The sequence below is a fragment of the Bubalus kerabau genome, chromosome 9 (genome assembly GCF_029407905.1).
Source record: "Bubalus kerabau isolate K-KA32 ecotype Philippines breed swamp buffalo chromosome 9, PCC_UOA_SB_1v2, whole genome shotgun sequence".
Lineage (NCBI taxonomy): Eukaryota > Metazoa > Chordata > Mammalia > Artiodactyla > Bovidae > Bubalus > Bubalus kerabau.
Genome location: NC_073632.1, coordinates 110,032,129 through 110,046,260, shown reverse-complemented (window position 1 = coordinate 110,046,260; position 14,132 = coordinate 110,032,129).

Sequence of the window (14,132 nt, the reverse complement as noted above, 5' to 3'; positions counted from 1 at the left end):
CATAACAGAACTTAAGTAAATCAAATGGAATTAAAGAAATAGAAGGAAAATAGTTGGATGAAGAAGACAAGAGAGCGCAGGGAATAGGAAAGGTGCTCTACCACTCACAGCCACTAGGGGGAGGCGTGCGCCAGAACAACCTGCGAGGATCCCGTTTCCACGTTCATTAATCACTCAAAGATATGATAGCTAAGCCTATCACGGGGAGTTAATGGACTCCCCACTTAGCTGATGGCTTCTAATTAGATATCCTTCAGTACTGAGAACAATAGGAAAGTGGTTTTCTTCTACCCCAGGACTTCTCTCAGGTTTTTTAATTTAGCTTTATAATGCTTAGCCCTCTTTATGAATTTAATTATCTTGTTGCTAAGTGCGTGTCTGCGCATAAGTGGTTGATACAAAAAGCCATCGCTATGGTACCCAATCAGTGTACAGTACATTCAAACCTTGGAAACTTGCATTCTTTGTGTTTCAGAAGCCTCTTGAAGAATTGAGATTTTTAAAAATTACTGTTAATTGTTGTTACTATTGTGATTCATTATTTTAACCCATTAGTTAAATACCTTTGATGCCGAAGTTCAGAATTTGATCACTATATCAGAGCTAAGATTAACTAATTAAAACCATTAGATGTAACTGAAGGAAACAGAATTTAATACTATTATAGAAATTAGGTGTCACTAATGGTAAAGAGAAATCTGTATGCAGGGCAAGAAGCAAAAGTTAAAACTGGACATGGAACAACGGACTGGTTCCAAACTGGGAAAGGAGTACATCAAGGCTGCATATATTGTCACCCTGCTTATTTAACTTACATGCAGAGCACATCATGCAAAATGCCAGGCTGGATGAAACACAAGCAGGAATCAAGATTGCAGGGAGAAATATCAATAACCTCAGATATGCAGAAAGTGAAGAGGAACTAGAGAGCCTCTTGATGAAAGTGAAAGAGTAGAGTGGAAAAGCTGGCTTAAAACTCAACATCATGGCATCTGTTCCCATCACTTCATGGCAAACAGATGGGTAAATAGTGGAAACAGTGAGAGACTTTCGTGAGCTCCAAAATCACTGCAGATGGTGACTGCAACCCTGAAATTAATAGACACATGCTCCTTGGAAGAAAAGCTATGACCAACCCAGACAGCATACTAAAAAGCAGAGACATTACTTTATCGACAAAGGCCATATAGTCAAAACTATGGTTTTTCCAGTAGTCATATATGGATGTGAGAATTGGACATAAAGAAAGCTGAGTGCTGAAGAATTGATGCTTTTGAACTGTGGTGCTGGAGAAGACTCTTGAGAGTCCCTTGGACGGCAAGGAGATCAAACCAGTCCATCCTAAAGGAAATCAGTCCTGAATATTCATTGGAAGGACTGGTGCTGAAGCTGAAACTCCAATACTTTGGCCACCTGATGCAAAGAACTGACTCATTGGAAAAGACCCAGATGCTGGGAAAAGATTGAAGGCAGGAGGAGAAGGGGATGACGGAGGATGGGATGGTTGGATGGCATCACTGACTGGATGGACATGAGTTTGAGCAAGCTGTGGGAGATGGTGATGGACAGGGAGGCCTGGTGTGCAGCAGTCCATGGGATCACAGAGTTGGACACGACTGAGCGACTGAACTGAACTGAGTGTTAAAGAACCCACCTACCAATGCAGGAGACATAAGAGATCCTGGTTCAATTCCTGGGTCAGGAAGATCCCCTGGAGGAGGAAAGGGCCACCCACTCCAGTATTCTTACTTGGAGAATCCCATGGACAGAGAAGCCCAGCAGGTTACAGTCTGTGGGGTCACAAAGGGTCAGACGTGACTGAGTGTATGTGTGTGTGTGCGCGCACACACTGATAGGATTATAAGTCCAAAATGGATGTGAATTTACTCTCTAAACGTGGGTGAGAGAGAGAATTAGGCTGATTAAATTGGTGAATCTAAAAATTACACAAGAAGAATAACGTATAACAACATACAAAGATCAGGATATATTCACTGAAAGAAATCCTAGCCCCTTAAAATATCTTTCATATATATGTGTGTCTATATACATACACCAGCCTCTTCTTTTCGCTTTTGCCTTTTCTTATACTTCTGACGCTAAAATAGTGGTTCTCAGCTGGCGGTTTTGCCCTCCTCGGGGACATCTGCAAACATTCTGGTTGATGGGAAGAGGGCTCCCCGCTCCTGGGGTCCCGTGGGTGGAGGCCAGGGATGCTGCGAGACATCCTTTAGTGCCCAGAGCACCCCACAGCAAAGTGTTGTCAGGCTCAGAGCATCAGTCAAAGCCGTGTTGAGAAATCTCATCGTAGAACAACACCCTGACCTCAGTATGATATGAGTGCGAGTGACCGACCTTGTGGCCCACCCTTTATAAGGCTTTCGGTCCAGGTTAAATTCCTTTCGCCTCTTAACACAAGACCTCTTTCTCACCTGCTGAAGCCACTGCCAGCTCTTAGTAGCTTTGTGTTCAGAACCCAATGAAACTTTGCCCAATGAAACTCTAAAGCCAAAAGGAAGCAAAATAATTTTGCTTTTGACAGAAAAATGCATGTGGAACAAGTCATTTTTAAAATAGAAAGCTATCACACATTCATTTTATTATAAGAAATTTTGAGGGAAATGTTAAATCTTTAAGAAAGGCCACTTCAAGTTGCTCTGAGAGCCTTAGACGGAAGATGTACTTCCTCTGTGACCTTGGTAAGTCAGCCATGTATCTGAGACTTAACAGCCCACAGCACATGAAGTGCTAGAGGGTTCTGGTTTCGGTTTTCAACTTAAAACTTACAGAATGTGACAGACCTATTTACCCAGATTTACCAATGGTCACCATCTTGTATTAACTGTATCATTGATCTATCACCTATCAGGGTATATCTATATATTGATCAGTTCATTGATCTGTTCGGAACCATTTGAGAGTGAATGGCAGACACTGGGTCCCTTTACCCTCAAACATTTCACTGTGGACTTCCTGAGAATAAGAACTTTGCCCCACACAGTAGAGAGATTCTGATCAGGAAACTGACCGTTGTTACCATACGACTGTCGGCTGGCTTGCTGGTGGGGTGAGGGGTGGGCCGCCCTAATCCCCAACGTTTGCCGATTTCCGTGGTGTATGGCTCACAGAGGCTGACTTTAAGTTACCAACAGCAACAACCAGTTTTCAGGATTCCTCCGAGTTCCACGATGAGCCGTGAGCAAGGCAGGCCCCTCCTCTACCGTTGACGGTCAAACTTTCCAGCTGCTCCGAACATATCCCCAACAGCAGACATTGTTCCCAGCTCAGGATTCAGTCCGCAGTCATCACTGCTCAAGTCCCCTCGTTCTCCCATTATCCAGAGTGGCTCCAGCCTTTCTGGTCGGTCATGACATTGCTGTGTTTGAAGAGTACCGGTTAGGTCTTCTGTAGAACGTCCTTTAATTAGAATTCATGACGTCTTAGGTTTAGATTATGTTTTATGCATTTTTGGCAAGAACACCACGTAATTCGTCATGTTAAAAGCGTGTAGTGTCAGATTGTCCCATTCCTGGTGATGCAGAGTTTGGTCACTTGGTGCGGTGGTCTGAGTGTTCGTGTCTTCCCCCCAGATTCATACATTGTAATCCTGACCTCCACCGTGATGGGGTTGCGGGTGGGCCTTTGGGAGGTAATGGGAGCCATGCCTTACGGGAGCCCTGAGGGAGCTCTCCAGTTCTCTTCCCGCCCTGCGCGGATGGCTGGGAGACACTCGCAGTCCACCAGGCGTGCAAGAGGATCTCACCGGGCGCTGACCCTGCTGCCCTCGTCCCGAGAAAGGCAACGACGTTGATGAGCAGCCAGTCGATGGGACTTTGTCGCAGCTGCCTGACCTGACCAGGGCTCTTGGTTTAGTGGTGTTTATGAGCTTCTCCATTGTCAAACTATTGTGTTTGCCCTTGTAACTAATAAGCATTTTATGAGGCTACACAGTACAAATGTCTTCATTCAACTTTTTAAAATGTATGTATTTTTAGTTGGAGGATCACTGCTTTATGATAATCGTTGGTTTCTGCCACACGTCAACGTGGATCATCCGTGGGTGGACGCACACCCGCTCCTCCGGAGCCTCTGGCCCGCTAGGTTCTCGCGGAGCACCAGGGCTGCACTCGCTGTCACAGAGCGAGTCCCCCGGCTGTCTGTTTCACGTGTGGTAACGTGTGCTCTTCTTTCCGTTCGTCCCACCCTGTCCTTCCCCCCACCCCCACATCCACAAGTCTGGTCTCTGTGTCTGCATCTCCACTGCGGCCCTGCAGATACATTCATCACATTCATTCTAGATTCCAGATAGATGCGCTAATATACAATCCTTGTTTTTCTCTTTCTGACTTACTTCACTCTGTATAAGAGGCTCTAGGTTCGTCCACCTCATTAGAACTGGCTCAAATGCGTTTCCTTTTTATGGCTGAGCAACATTCCATTGTATGTAGGTACCACGGCTTCTTTATCCATCACTTCATTACACGTTTCCTAATCCTAGCATCTGGGCGCCATCCTCCAGAATGGCCCCACGGACCCCACCTCCGGCCCTAATGTCATCCTCCCACACTGAGCAGGAAGGATGTGGGCGTGCAGCCGAGGTGCTGGGGGCCCGGGACGTTTGACCTTGGGGCTGGGCTCTAGAGGAGGGCGCTGTCTCCTACCTTCCTCTCTGGGGTCTCTGGCTCCACAGAAGCCAGAAAGTCGTGCCCCCAAAATAGGTGAGAATGATAATCTGATATTTTTAAAGAAATGAACGTGAAAATTAGGGGAAACCACACCACCTCACGTGTAGGGTGCCAGAGGAGGAGCTCTCATGCACACACCACTCAAGGGCAACACAGGCTCCAACAGGAAGAGACGCTCCTGCCATCTCCCTCAGGCATCGGTGAGGAAGGAGGAAGAGTTCTCCCCTTGCCTGGCAACAGCTCAGCCAATGAGAGACTCGCACGACTCAGCCAATGAGAGGCTCGCACGACTCAGCCAATGAGCAGCCACTCTCCTCCAGCTAACTTCCTCCTGGGGACTTTTTGTCTACTCCAGTCCCCACTTCCCTTTCCCTCGAAAAGCGATCTCTCTCCTTTGCTTTCCTGGGCTTGCATGTGGTTCACCATAGCTGCCTGTCTCAAATAGCAAGTCTTTGCTGCTCTTGAATAAACTGGTTTTGTTGGTAAAATAATTGGCTGTTTTATTGTTTTAGATTAACAGCAGACATAAAGAATGGCATAAGATATAGAAAGCAACATGTGTCAGATTTAGAAAACTCAGAAAGGAAGTGACAAACTCAGTGAAGAATTAAACATTTGTATGTGTTAAAAAAAAAAAAAAAAAACCCGAGAGCAAATGAACAGAACTAATTATGCATTAAGAGAAAGAAGTGATAAAAAATAGATACTAAAAGATATGTAAGGTGGCCAGGATAGTGGGTACCCGAAGTCATCCACAAACTAAACCCCCAGGGCCTGTGTATGTTTCCTTGTCTAGCAAAGGTGATGAAACTAGAAATCTCGCAACATCCTGAATCAGCTGGGTGAGTTTAATCTGATCACTAGGCTTCCCAGGTGGTTCAGTGATAAACAATCTGCCTGCAACGCAGGAGATGTGGGTTTGATCCCTGGGTCGGGAAGATCCCCTGGAGGAGGAAATGGCAACCAACTCCAGGATTCTTGCCTGGAGAATTCCATGGACAGAGGAGCCTGGTGGGCTACACAGTCCATGGAGTCACAAAAGACATGGTCACAACTTCACTCTGAGTAGCTGAGCACAGTCTAATCACACAGATCCTTAAAAGTGGAGAATTTTTCCTGGCTGTAGTGAGAAAGATGCGAGTATGGCAGAAGTGAGAAGTAAACAGAAGTCAGGAGAACAGGTGCACAGAAGGGTGAAGAAGATACCTATTTATCCTGGAACAGAATGATAAGGTGATTCCAGAAAGCCTAACATAATAACCATCCAATATGCTGATAGGCTTGGCCATTTGGAAACAGCAGTTGGTCTTGTTTTTAAACATAATTCTTTTGGTGAGCCTAAGAAGAAATGACAGAAGACTACTAAATTCTTAACTCTAGGAAAAGCAGACATTGGACAAGAAAGAAAGAAGAAACAGAATCATGGTATGCAACTTGCCTCACAGGGAAAATACTTGTATTTTTGTATAAAGTAAATTAGCATTGCTTTTATTTTTACTGCATGGCAGAGAAGAGGAAAATTTGGGAAGATGATTAAATAAGCCATTAAATCTTTATCTTTCATTATTGGGTGACCATGGAGAACATCTTAGAGTGACCCAGAGACAGATGTAAGTATAAACACAGTCAGAATGAGGAAGATAACGATCTGCGGAAACAGCAAGAGAAGTTGAAAGAGGCAATTTCTGGAAACTATTCATGAGTCACTTAGGAAAAAATTAAAAATAACTTTAAAAAATTATAAGTAAAAGAAATCTTAAAGATGAGTATTTTTATTAGACAAAATATGTTGTAAGTTAAAGTTTTCATTTTACTTTAAAAGTATTTTGTATTAAATGAAGCTATTGCAATGCAAGAAATAAGTGTTATACTTTTCAATTTGCTAACTTCTTACGTTTAGTATATATTCTATAGGAAATTTCATGTGGCAGACACTGACCTCCAAATGTTACTTTTTTTAGAGTATTAGTCTGGCACATAATCATTCATTTCATGCAGCTCAAAAGATTTTAATTTGGGGGGTTGATTTAACATTTTTGTATAGGCTACCCAGGCAGCTCAGTGGTAAAGAATCCACCTGCTAATCAGGAGATGCAGGTTCGATCCCTGGGTCAGAAGATCCCCTGGAGGAGGAAATGGCAACCCACGCCAGTATTCTTGCATGGGAAACCCCATGGACAGAGGAATCTGGTGGGCTACAGTCCATAGGTCACAAAGAGTCGGACCTGACTTAGCGACTAAACAAGGCAAGAAGAGATTATTCTTCTACTTTGGGTGAGAAGTCTATGCCTGATCTTCAGCACTGTGCCCAGTATTCTAGGAGAGCTAAGACGTGTGAATTTAATTATGTTGACAAAAAAAAAATACAAAAGATAAAATTTCGTATTTCTAGATTTTAATTTTTAATTGTATTTCTGTTTACTAAAGTAGCATGTGGTAATTATAAAACATTCAAAAATAAATAAAATAATTTTTTCAGAGTTTTCACTAGGCTTTTTCTCAATACATGTATATTATGTATACAAATATATGTTTACACCTATATTTAAAACATTATTATTTAAGGCAAAGCATTCTTAATAAGAGAACCTCTGGAATATCATTTATATTTGGTCAACCCCACTATAAAGGGACATAAGGTTGCAAAGGAAAAACTTAATTTGCCTGAACCTGGGTTTGATATTTATGGCTTCTGATATTAGATCAAGGGCTACATGCTACATACACCTAGATGCAGATAGACTTCATGGGGTCCTACGTTTTCCCAAACCTAAAACTAATTGCCAACTGTTGGGTTTTCTTGAGCTAGTTTGCTATTGCCAAAACTGAATTTCAAATTTCTCTCTTAGATCCAAACCTCTATGTGTTTACTCAACAATAACAACCCCCACCCAAGTTTATGGGAATAACTGGATGACATGGCTTTCAAGGCCTTAAAAGAAAGTTTGATGAACCTACCCACCCTTCAGTTCAGTCCAGTTCAGTTCAGTTCAGTTGCTCAGTCGTGTCTGACGCTTTGCAACTCCATGGACTGCAGCATGCCAGGCTTTCCTGTCCATCATCAACTCCTGGAGCTTGTTCAAACTCATGTCCATTGAGTCGGTGATGCCATCCAGCCATCTCATCCTCTGTCGCCCCCTTCTCTTCCTGCCTTCAATCTTTCCCAGCATCAGGGTCTTTTCCAATGAGTCTGTTCTTTACATCAGGTGACCAAAGTATTGAAGCTTCAACATCAGTCCTTCCAATGAGTATTCAGGATTGATTTCCTTTAGGATTGACGGATTTGATCTCCTTGCAGTCCAAGGGACTCTCAAGAGTCTTCTCCAACACCACAGTTCAAAAGCATCAATTCTTTGGTGCTCAGCTTTCTTTATGGTCCAACTCTCACATCCATACATGACTACTGGAAAAACCATAGCTTTGAGTATACAGACCTTTGTCAGCAAAGTAATGCCTCTGCTTTTTAAAATGTTGTCTAGGTTGGTCATAGCTTTTCTTTCAAGGAGCAAGTGTCTTTTAATTTCATGGCTGCAGTCAGCATCTACTGTGATTTTGGACCCCAAAAAAATAGAGTCTGTCACTGTTTCCATTGTTTCCCATCTATTTGCCATCAAGTGATGGGACCAGATGTCATGATCTTAGTTTTTCTAATTTTGGGTTTTAAGCCAGCTTTTTCACTCTCCTCTTTCAGTTTCATCAAGAAGCTCTTTAGTTCCTCTTTGTTTTCTGTCATAAGGGTAGGGTCATCTGTATATCTGAGGTTACTGATATTTCTCCCAGCAATCTTGATTCCAGTTTGTGCCTCATCCAGCCCAGCATTTCTCATGATGTACTCTGCATATAAGTTAAATAAGCAGGGTGACAATACACAGCCTTGACGTACTCCTTTCCCAATTTTGAACCAGTCAGTCCATTGTTCTATGCCGGGTTCTAACTGTTGCTTCTTGACCTGCATACAGATTTCTCAGGAAGCAGGTCAGGTGGTCTGGTAGTCCCATTTCTTTCAGAATTTTCCACAGTTTGTTGTCATCCACACAGTCAATTATCACATTCCTTATTGCACATGAAAAGGAAGGGAATGCCCTTGGGTAATTACTGAGAACACGGGGACCATCACTTGACTCAGAATATTATTACAGCCTCAAACTAGAGCCTCTGGAACGGAAATATCTCCTTGCCTTACAGCCACCGTTGCCTTCACCTTGTGGTAAAGGCCACTGAAAAAACCCCAGTGGATTCCCTTTAACCATTGTTGTACCCCATGTCGCAGAAGCCCTCTTGAATTCTCACCCTACTCAACATTTTTCAGCCCTCACCTCTTAAGGAGTCATATTGTTAACTACCCCACATATGATTCTTTGTCAAAGTAACCTTAACCGAGCTACTTCTCTCCCCTCCTACACGGACAAAGTACCTCATGAGCATTCAGTGCTAATAGACTACCTCCTGAGTCCTTGTGATAATGCACAGGAAATTCACCCGAGTGCCAGTTAGCGTCCCCTCGCTCTGGATGGCTCTTACTTAAAGGTGATAAAGGCAGATTCTGTGGTCTATGTGTTGTTACAGGTGCTGTTGATGTTGTTTGTGGCAAGAGCAAGTGCCTGTGGCTGCTTCAGCCTCACAAGCTGAATTGTACTTTAGCCAAGGACAAAACTGCAACGTCTACACTGATAAAAGTAGTACTTTTGAAGTAGGTCATGATTTCGGATGGTGTGAAAGGCATGTGGCTCCTTACTTAAGTGGCAGTGAAGTTAAAGATGGCCCCTATGTAGAGGAATTATTAAGTACGATACTTTAACCTACCACTTGAGGTATTATTAAGATTCCAGGGCATTCTACACCTCACCGTCCGGAAGCTAGAGGACATCTCCTTGTTAATATTTCTGCAAGGAATGCTTCCCTTAAAAGGACACAGACGCCAAACCTCAGTCATGACCTAAAAGGCTGCTTCTCCAAATGACAACTTAGGAAAACTGGCTAGAGAAGACCCATAAGTGGCCTTAGGAAAGGAAAAATAAGATTGGAAATTAAATAGTTGTTCATTTGCTAAAGAAAGGTCTGGTTTGGACCAAATAAAGCAGTCCTACCAGAGACTCTAAAATTCTCACTCCTCACCACTGGGCATGCATCAAAGCATTGGCCTACTGGCAAAGTGGTGTCTGTTATAATCTAGGTGGGGAAACATTAAAAAGGTCTTGAAAACTACCTCCCCGCCCTGTCCCACTTGTCCAAAGTACAATGCAAGGGAAGCCATTCACACTGCCCCTGGACGTTTAAAACTGCCTAATGACCATTCAAGGGCTGGCGAGTGGGTCTCATACGACTTCTTTTGTCTCTTGGATATAAGTGTGTTTAGTCATAGTCTGTGTTTTCACACTGGACTGGAGTCTTCCCTTGCAGACAGGCTGCTGCCTCTTCTGTTGCTAAAACCCTTTCAGAAAAGATTGTCCCTACCAGGGGCCTCCTCTCAGACCAGGGGCCTCCTCTCAGACCAGGGGCCTCCTCTCAGACTATACAGTGGTGGAGGAGCCCCTTTTCCTGGACAGGTGCTTGGACAAGTCTGTGTTGTGCAGCTGGTTTTGCACCCAGCCTCAGTCCTCTGGTTTAATAGACAGTGCTAATGGCATCACTAAGACTAAATTAGCAAAGTTTGCCACTGGTCCTTCCAAATCTCAGATCCCTTCTTTTTGGAATTCATAACCTCTCAGCCTCTGAGATAGTCACAGGAACCCAGCACACTTGATGCTTCTTTTGACCCACAGATGATAAAAGGAGAGATACTTCAATATCGCAAAGGCCTAATTGCTTCTAATACCATGTTTTGGTAAAGCAGTCTTCACAGTATACTCTCAAAAAACAAAGATTTTAAGCATCACATGTTGCAACCTGGAGCTTCTGTCTGTTGGAAAAGATACCTCCAGAAGAACTCTTTTCCCCCTCACTGGAGAGGTCCCTATCAAGTATTGTTAATCAACACTTGTGCCACCAAACTTCAAAGAACAGACACTTGAGTTCATGCGGCTCACCTAAACAGAAGCACTGAACACTGCCAGAGCCGCACAGCATCAGAGGACCTGAAGGCAGAGATTCCCAGAACGGAAGCAGGCGTCTGGCGAGGCAGGCTTCCCAAGATGTGTGGACCATGCCTGTTGGAAGTTCATCTCCAAACCTCTGATGAGGACATGATGCTACAGATGACCTCCAGGGCCTATGACCTTGACGACAGACAGACTTTGATAAAAAGCGTCTGAGAGTTCTCGCTCCCTCCAGCCGTCTTTGTCACTCAGTTGTGACCTCAATACATTTCTAGTCTCTGCAACTTTCCCTCCGACCTGGGACCCGACACCCTGAAAGGTGCTTTCTGATAAAAAATTTACTCAGCGGCTAAAAATCCACTGAGACTAGAACACCTGGCTTTTGACCCGTGACGCTTTCAGAAAAAGATCTTCATCAAATGAGGGAAATGTAAAAGACTAATACTCAGAAACCTCAGTTTGTTGGTCGGGAGACGAGAAGGAGGAGCTCTTACTTCCTGCAAGGACTGATGGCTGAGCCCAAGAGGGAGAGAAAGATTCCTTCTCTTCCTGGAGAGGATTCAGCCAAGAAAAAGCCACAGGCTCTCTGTGTACTGTGCAGCTTCCCACCCCCGGCCCTGCAGCACCAGCTTCCTCCTCTCTGGAAGCTGTGCAGGGACTTGCATGTGGCTGCAACTCACATCATGGCTGCAGATCCCAAACTACAAATCTCTGCTGGTCTTGAACAAACCCGTCTTTGCTGGAGAGACTTCTGGCAGTCTATTTGTTTCAGGTCAACAGCCCCTTTCCACCTAATTTCTCTTCATTCTCAGTGTGAATTCCGCTCTCAGCCATGCTGAGCTGTCACTCAAGTGCCCTGATTACAGCATGATTTTTCAGTCCTCTCTGTCCCCTCCACTCAGAACACCCTTATGTTACCCGCCTAGAAACTTCTCCTTGGAAGATTCAGCTCAAAGGCTGTCTACTCTGAGAAGCCATCTATGTCTCATAGGGAACTCAGCCATCTCTTGTTTCTGTGTCCTCATAGCGCTTAATCCACACTTTTATTATAACCTTTACTGCATCCTACAATTATTTATTATTCATAAATAATTTACAAATGTTTGTCTCTTAGTAGGCCATGAACACTTTCAGGAAAGAGAGCACTGTCTTTTTGTATTTATTTCCCCAAAATGGATACCTGGCAGAGTAGGGAATACATTTGTTGAGCAAATAGGTGAGTGAGATGACTGCAATGTCATAACGTTTAGAATGGGTATTTTCCGATCAGCACACACAGGGGTGCATGTGCATGTATGTGTGAGCATATGCATATACGTGTGAGTGTGTGCATATATGTATGAGCGTGTGCATATATGTGTGAGCGTGTGCACATATGTATGAGCGTGTGCATATATGTGTGAGCGTGTGCATATATGTGTGAGCGTGTGCACATATGTGTGAGCATGTGCATGTGTATATCTCATAGGCAAGGTTTGGTGAGAAAAACCGGATAAAAAACGGAAAAATCTGTGAATTTTTTTCATTCTTGGTCATTTTTATAGCTTTCCTTTCTACTTCTGTTCCAGTTTGCTTAGACATTTGAGTGACTTTTAGGACAGTTACCTTGACCAACAGAGAGAAAATTGAGTTCTCTGCACCTTATGGTTTGTATCAATTTTATGTAATTTAATTAATTCAGAGCTGTATTTCCCAGCTCATCATTAGGGTTTTAAAAGCTTATATAAGGCTGCTTTTTGAAAGAGAATTACTTAGGTTAAGAAGCAAATATGGACAGAAGCATTTTAGCTGCTGTCAAAAGATACTACTTTGTGTGTGTGTGTGTGTGAACGTGTGCATAAACCTCTCATGAAGACTGACATTACTTCCAAATGAAATCACATGACTGTAGCTTCTTGAAATTTAACCAAAAAGAATGTGTTAAAAACGCAGAAGGAAAGACGCATTCTACTTAGTGATTAACTCTGCAGTTAATTTCACTGGATAAAATTAAAATATTCTGAGGCAAGATTGTGCTAATTCATAAATCAGTTGTGGGAGAACATTCTTGTGGAAGCAATTGAGCCTTTTCACCCTCAATTTAATATTTAAAAATCTGGCCACTTACATTTTTGACATTTAATTCTTGCATAGCTCACTGCTCCACACAATAAATGTTCAATACACGAAACTGATGCAGTATATATTGCTTCTCATGCTATTCTTGTTTTAAATATGAGAACGTTGCTGGACATAGTTGGAAATTCATAAAATATTTTCAACACTGCTGTATTTCTGTTAGTTTTAACTTGTTTTCTAGTCTGAAATCAAGCCATCTCCCTTTTGCAGAGAAATAGGAAGTGACTCAAACATATAGCTCGAATACAGATGTGATTAAACCTCAAAGCTTTGGCAGGAGGATGCTTTTTACAGGGCGGCTTTAGAAAGAGATCAAAGATGCAAAGCATCCACGTATTACAACACAGGAGAACCCTAGGGAACTTCATATCATCCAGATCAGCCTGCGGAATTTGTGAGAAATAGGAAGGATTCTCAGTAAAACTCTCCATAAAACTCTCAACTTTTTTACTGAGTAAAAAAACTCATTAAAACTCTCAGTAAAATGCCTCAAAAAAAAGAGGCATTATTGTCCAGGCAAATTGTTTTTCTTCCTGATTGAAGGCCAAAAGGCACTGGCTAGCTTCATCAGCTGGAATTCTAAAGAATGTGCTATGTAATCAGTTACAGAAGAGAACGTCCTTCCATTGGGAATGGATGTTGTAACACATGAGGGTTAGAAATAGCAGAGCGTCGAGGGATAGTAATGTTTATGGCTCGGAGGTCCTGGATAAGCCTCCGCCCTTAGCCTTTAGGTTTTCTCATGGTAAAATGGGAGTTTCAGGAGCTCGGGCAAGGGATAATGAGACCTTGAGCCTAGCAATCTTCTGCAGGCTGCATGCCTTGAAGGGCCTCTTTCCTTCTAGGGTGTTGGTTGATTCTTGGGAGAGATTCTGAGGGATCTGTTGGAACCTCAGTGTGAGGAGTGCAGCTAACTTTGCTGGAGGACCCTGGAAAGGCTGGTTGGAGAGCTGAAGGCACCTCTCACACTTACATTTGTGACCATCGCTTTTCCAATGTCTTGGCTCTTGCAGTAACAGCAGAAACTAGGAGGGTTTGGGTTTTGTTTAGGAGCCTTCATTTGCTGGAGTTGAAGGTCTATTAATAGAATTCTGGTGGTCTTCCTTGGTGGTGACTCACCCATAATACGGGAGGGCTGACTTGTCAGATGGACTAAATCTGGAGTGGACGAGGCCTCCTGTTCTACCTTGGTCCTTTGTACTAGAAAGGTCTTGGCTCAGCCTATTAATAAACAGAATTAAAACTACCCAGGTGGAGTCAACATCTGAAGAAAGACCAGAGTTTTCTTTAGAAA